Below are 6,362 nucleotides of genomic sequence, written 5' to 3'. Positions count from 1 at the left end.
CCTGAAATCAAGCTGAATGGAAGTCCTACAACTAAGAAATTAAATCAGCAGCCACAGCCAGACTGGTAGGAGGGGCGGCGGCGCCAGGGGCAGCAGTGGCGGCCGCTGCGCAACGGGCTGGTCCCACACCCAAGTGAGGCAGATAAAAATCAGGAGGCTCCCATGGCTGGGAAGGTCCTTCCTGAGGACTGAAGGGTCCCCGTCCCATACCAGGTGCCCCACACAGGGTCCAGTGCCAGGAAGAGCAGGTCCCATAACTTCTGGCTGGAAAAACCAGCGGGAACTGAGGCTCAGGGAAGCTGAAGCGGCTGGAGCCCCAGGCAGCTCCCTAAAGGGCCGGCGCACGGAATTATCGGACTCTTTCCCTCTAAGCTTGGAGGGGGGCAGCTCGAGGGGTGCCAGAGACATACAGGGAAGAACTGAGCTGTTTGGCACTGGAGCGAGGGCTGGAGACGGGGCTTCCTCGGGGACAAACGTGCTGTAAGAGGCCTTTGTTCCTTTGGTGAGCCCTTCCCTGGACGGCAGACAGTCTCCATATCTGGGACTCCAGCAACCTGGCTCACAATGGTAGCCCCACCCTGCTGACTTCCTGAGGCCCCGCCACGCCCCACCCAACGTTCAAGCCCACCCAAGCTGTTGCCAATTGCTCAACCATAGGATTGGCCGGTCTTGGGTCCTGCTTCAGGTTTTTCCTAAATTCTTTCAAAAGAGCAGCATCGAGTCTCAGCGAGCCCCATACCTCTCATTAAGTAATACACTGAAACAAACATAGGGAGGTAGCCAAAATGAGGAGACAAAGAAACAGGTCCCAAATGAAAGAACAGAACAAAACCCCAATAAAAAACTAAGCGAAATGGAGATAAGCAACCTAACAGATACTGAGTTCAAAATACTGCTTATATGAATGCTCAATGAATTTAGTGAGAACCTCAGTGAACTTAGGGAGGGCCTCAAGAGCATAAAAAGGACCAGTTAGAAATCATGGATACACAGTTAGAATTGAAGGAGGCATTAACTAAAATAAAGAATAATTTACACAGCTTCAATAATAGAGTATGTAAATCCAAGGAGCAAACCATCGATTTGGAATATAAGAAAGCAAAAAACACTCAATCAGAACAGAAAAAAAAAAAAAGAAGAATCCAAAAAAAATGAGGATAGTGTAAGGAGCCTCTGGCACAACTTCAAGCATCCCAACATCGGCATCTTGGGGGTACCAGAAGGAGAATAGCGAGAACAAGAAATCAAAAACCTGTTTGAAACAATAATGGCAGAAAACTTTCCTAACTTGGTGAAGGAAACAGACATACAAGTCCAGGAAGCACAAAGTCCCAAACAAGATGAACCCCAAGAGGCCCACACCAAGACACATCATCATCAAAATGCAAAAGGTTCAAGACAAAGAGAGAATCTTAAAAGCAGCAAGAGAAAGGCAGCTAGTTACCTACAAGGGAGTTCCCATTAGGCTGTCAGCTGATTTCTCAAAAGAAACTTTGCAGGCCAGAAGGGAGTGGCAAGAAATATTCAGAGTGATGAAAACCAAGAACCTACAACCAAAATTACTCTATCCTGCAAAGCTGTCATTTAGACTTGATGGACATATAAAAACTTTCCCAGACAAGAAAAAGTTAAAGGAGTTCATCACTACCAAACCATTATTATATGATATGATCAAGGGACTTTTTGAAGAAAAAGATAAAATGTATGAACAAACAAAATGGCAATGAATACATATCTATCAACAATGGAATCTACAAACAAAATGAACAGGTAGAACAGAAACATTCTCATAGATACAGAGAACATTTTGTCAGTCGCCAGTTGGGAGGGGGGTTGGGGGAATGGGTGAAAAAGGTGAAGGGATTTAGAAGCACAAATTCATTGCTAGACTGACAAACCTAAAAGGGAAAGGGGTTGGGGGGGGGGAAGAAATAAACCAAAGAACTTATATGCATAAAAAAAAATCATCAAACAACAAGTGTTGGCTAGGGTGTGGAGAAAGGGGACTCTAGTACACTGCTGGTGGGAATGCAGACTGCTGCAGCCACTATGTCAAACAATATGGTGCTATTTCAAATATTTAAAAATTGAACTTCCATTTGACCCAGTGATCCCACTTCTAGGAATATACCCTAAGACGCCCGAAACACCAATCAGAAAGAATATATGTACCCCCATGTTTGTAGCAGCACTATTTACAATTGCTAAGATCTGGAAACAGCCCAAGTGTCCATCAGTAGACGAATGGACAAAAAAGCTGTGGTACATATACACAATGGAGTACTACGCAGCTGTAAGAAAAAAAGATCTCTTATCCTTTGAGACTGCATGGAGGGACCTGGAAAGTATCATCCTAAGTGAAACAAGCCAAACAGAGAAAGACAAGTATCATATGATCTCACTTATTTGTGGAATATAATGAACATAACAGTCTAAGGAATGGAGTAGTCCCAGAGACGTGGAAGTGGGTACAGACTGACAATCCCCAGAAGAGGGCGTGGTGGGGGAGAGATGAACCACGGAACTTATATGCATATATACATGAACAGTGGACATGGACAACAAAGCTGGAGACAGGGCAGGGAGGGAGGGCGAGAGGGGAATCAGTGGGGGAAAAGGGAAAAACAACTGTAACAAAAATTAATTAATAAAAAAAAATTTTTAATAAAAATATATATTTATATATTTTATTTTATTTTTGTTACAGATGTTTCTCCATTTTTACCCCATTGACACCCTCCTCCCCATATCCCCCACCCCATCTCCGTCTTTGTTGTCCATGTCCATCGGTTATCCTACATGCATATTTGTTCTGTGGTTTATTTCCTTCCTCCCCCCACCACACCCTCTTCTGGGGATTGTCAGTCTGTACCCCACTTCCATGACTCTGGGACTACCCCATTCCTCAGAATGTTATGATCATTACCTGCCACAAATAAGTGAGATCATGTGGTATTTGTCTTTTTCTGCTTGACTTGTTTCGCTTAGAATAATACTTTCCAGGTCCCTCCATGTCGTCTCAAAGGATAAGAGATCTTTCTTTCTTACAGCCGCATAGTACTCCATTGTGTATATGTACCACTGCCTTTTTATCCATTCATCTACTGATGTCCACTTGGGCTGTTTCCAGATCTTAGCTATTGTAAACAGTGCTGCTATGAACATGGGGGTACATATATTCTTCCTTATTGGTGTTTCCGACTTCTTAGGGTATATTACTAGAAATGGGATCACTGAGTCAAATGGCAATTCAATTTTTAATTTTTTGAGGTAACACCATATTGTTTTCCATAGTGGATGCACCAGTCTGCATTCCCACGAGCAGTGTACTAGAGTCCCCTTTTCTCCACAAACTCGCCAACACTTGTTTGATGATTTGTTGACGGCGGCCACTCTGACAGGTGTGAGGTGATACCACATTGCTCCTTTAATTTGCATCTCTCTGATGATTAGTGATTTTGAGCATCTCTTTGTATGTCTCTTAGCTATTTGTATGTCCTGTTTGGAGAGGTGTCTATTCAGCTTCTCTGCCCATTTTTCAGTTGGATTCTTTGTCTCCCTTTTGTTGAGTTGTATGAGCACTCTATATATTTTGGAAATTGACCTCTTATATGATACATCATTGGTAATGATGCTCTCCCATACAGTGGGTAGCCTTCTCAATTTGACGATTGTATCGTTTGCTGTGCAGAAGCTTTTGAGTTTGATGTAGTCCCGTGTGTTCATTTTCTCCTTTGTTCCTGTTTTCTTAGGTGGTGTATCAGTGAAAATTCTGCTGTGTATGATGTCTGAAATTTTGTTGCCTACGTTTTCTTCTAGCATTTTTATGGATTCACGGGTCACATTTAAGTCTTTTATCCATTTTGAGTTTATTCTTGTGTATGGTATATGTTGATGGTCTAGTTTCATTTTATTTTGCATGTAGGTATTCAATTTTCCCATCACCATTTCTTAAAGAGACTGTCTTTATTCCATTGTATGCTCTTGCCTCCTTTGTCAAATATTATTTGAGCATAATGTCTTGGGTCCATTTCTGGTTTCTCTGTTTTGTTCTACTGGACTATATGCCTGTTCTTGTGCCAGTACCAGGCTGTTTTGATTACAGTAGATTTGTAGTATAAGGTGATATCCGGTATTGTCATCCCACCTACTTTGTTTTACTTTTTCAAGATTGCTGTGGCTATTTGACGTCTTTTTGGTTTCATATGAACTTTGAAGTTTTACTTCTAGTTCTCTGAGATGTGTTGTTGGTATTTTGATGGGGATTGCATTGAATCTATAGATTGCTTTGGGTAATATGAACATTTTAAAGATGTTAATTCATCCAATCCATGAACAAGGTATGTGCTTCCACATTTTTATATCTTCCTCTATTTCTTTTTTCAATGTCTTGTATTTTCCTGTAAATAAGTCCATTACTTGTTTGTTTAAGTTTATTCTTAGGTATCTTAATTTTTTTTGCTGCAATGTTAAATGGGCTTGTTTTTTCTGTTTCTTTTTTTTTTTTTACTTCATCATTGGTGTATAAGAAGGCCATCAATTTTTTTGACGTTAATTTTGTGTCCTAATACTTTGCCAAATTTATTTAAGTATAGTAGATTTTTTTTTCTGTTTATTTATTTTTTTGTTACAGATATTTTACCTTTTTACCCCATTGGCACCCCCCACCCCACCCCCCCTCCACCCTGTCCCCGGCTTAGTTGTCCATGTCCATTGGTCATGCATACATGCATATAAGTTCTGTGGTTTATCTCTTCCCAACCCCCCACCCCCCATCCCCTCTTCTGAGGGATGTCAGTCTGTGCCCTACTTCCATGTGTCTGGGTCTAGAATAGTAGATTTTTGATGGCATCTTTAAGATTTTCTATGTATAATATGATGTCAGCTGCAAATAATAACAGTTTCACTTCCTCCTTTCCAATTTGGATTCCTTTTACTTTTACTTCATATTTGATTGATGTGGCTAAGACTTCCAGTGCAATGTTAAATAAAAGTGGCGAAAGTGGACATCCCTGTATTGTTCCTATTCTTAAGGAAACGTTTTTAGTTTCTGCCCATTGAGCATGATGTTGGCTCTAGGTCCTTCATATATAACCTTTACCATGTCAAGATATGTTCCCTCTATTCCCAGATTGCTGAGCGTTTTTATCAGAAATGGTTGTTGGATTTTGTCGAATGCTTTTTCAGCGTCTATTGATATGATCATATGATCCCATAGATTTTTTGCTGTGATGTGTTCATATTCATTGTTTTCCAGGAAGTTTTTAATTTCTTCCTTGATCTCCTCAGTAACCCATATTTTTTTGTTGTTGTTGTTATCTACAGTATCTGATTTATTTTGGTTATTATTATTATTATTTCATGAATTTTTTATTTATTTTTTTGTTACAGACATTTTACCTTTTTACCCCATTGGCACACCCCACCACACCCCACCTCCGCCCCATCCCCGGCTTAGTTGTCCATGTCCATTGGTCATGCATACATGCATATAAGTTCTGTGGTTTATCTCTTCCCACCCCCCAACCCCCCACCCCCTCTTCTGAGGGATGTCAGTCTGTGCTCTACTTCCATGTTTCTGGGTCTACTGTATTCCTCAGACTGTTATGTTCATTATGTTCCGTATATAAGAGAGATCATGTGGTATTTGTCTTTTTCTGCTTGGCTTCTTTCACTTAGGATAATACTTTCCAGGTCCCTCCATGTCGTCTCAAAGGATAAGAGATCTTTCTTTCTTCCCGCTGCATAGTACTCCATTGTGTATATGTACCACAACTTTTTTATCCATTCGTCTACTGGTGCACATTTGGGCTGTTTCCAGATCTTAGCTATTGTAAATAGTGCTGCTATGAACATGGGGGTACATATATCCTTCCTGATTGGTGTTTCAGGCTTCTTAGGGTATATTCCCAGCAGTGGGATCACTGGGTCAAATGGTAGTTCAATTTTTAATTTTTTGAGGTAGCACCATATTGTTTTCCATAGCGGCTGCACCAGTCTGCATTCCCACCAGCAGTGTATTAGAATCCCCTTTTCTCCACACCCTCGCCAACACTTGTTGTTTGATGATTTGTTGATGGAGGCCATTCTAACAGGTGTGAGGTGATACCTCATTGTTGTTTTAATTTTCATCTCTCTAATGATTAGTGATGTTGAGCATTTCTTCATATGTCTTTTGGCCATTTGTATGTCCTGTTTGGAGAGGTGTCTATTCAGCTCCTCTGCCCATTTTTTAGTTGGGTTCTTTGTCTCCCTTTTGTGGAGTTGTATGAGCACTCTATATATATTGGAAATTAACCCCTTATCTGATACATCATTGGCAATGATGTTCTCCCATACAGTGGGTTGCCTTTCCATTTTGA

This window comes from Molossus molossus, unplaced genomic scaffold (assembly GCF_014108415.1).
Source record: "Molossus molossus isolate mMolMol1 unplaced genomic scaffold, mMolMol1.p scaffold_m16_p_2, whole genome shotgun sequence".
Lineage (NCBI taxonomy): Eukaryota > Metazoa > Chordata > Mammalia > Chiroptera > Molossidae > Molossus > Molossus molossus.
This window is presented reverse-complemented; position numbering follows the sequence as displayed.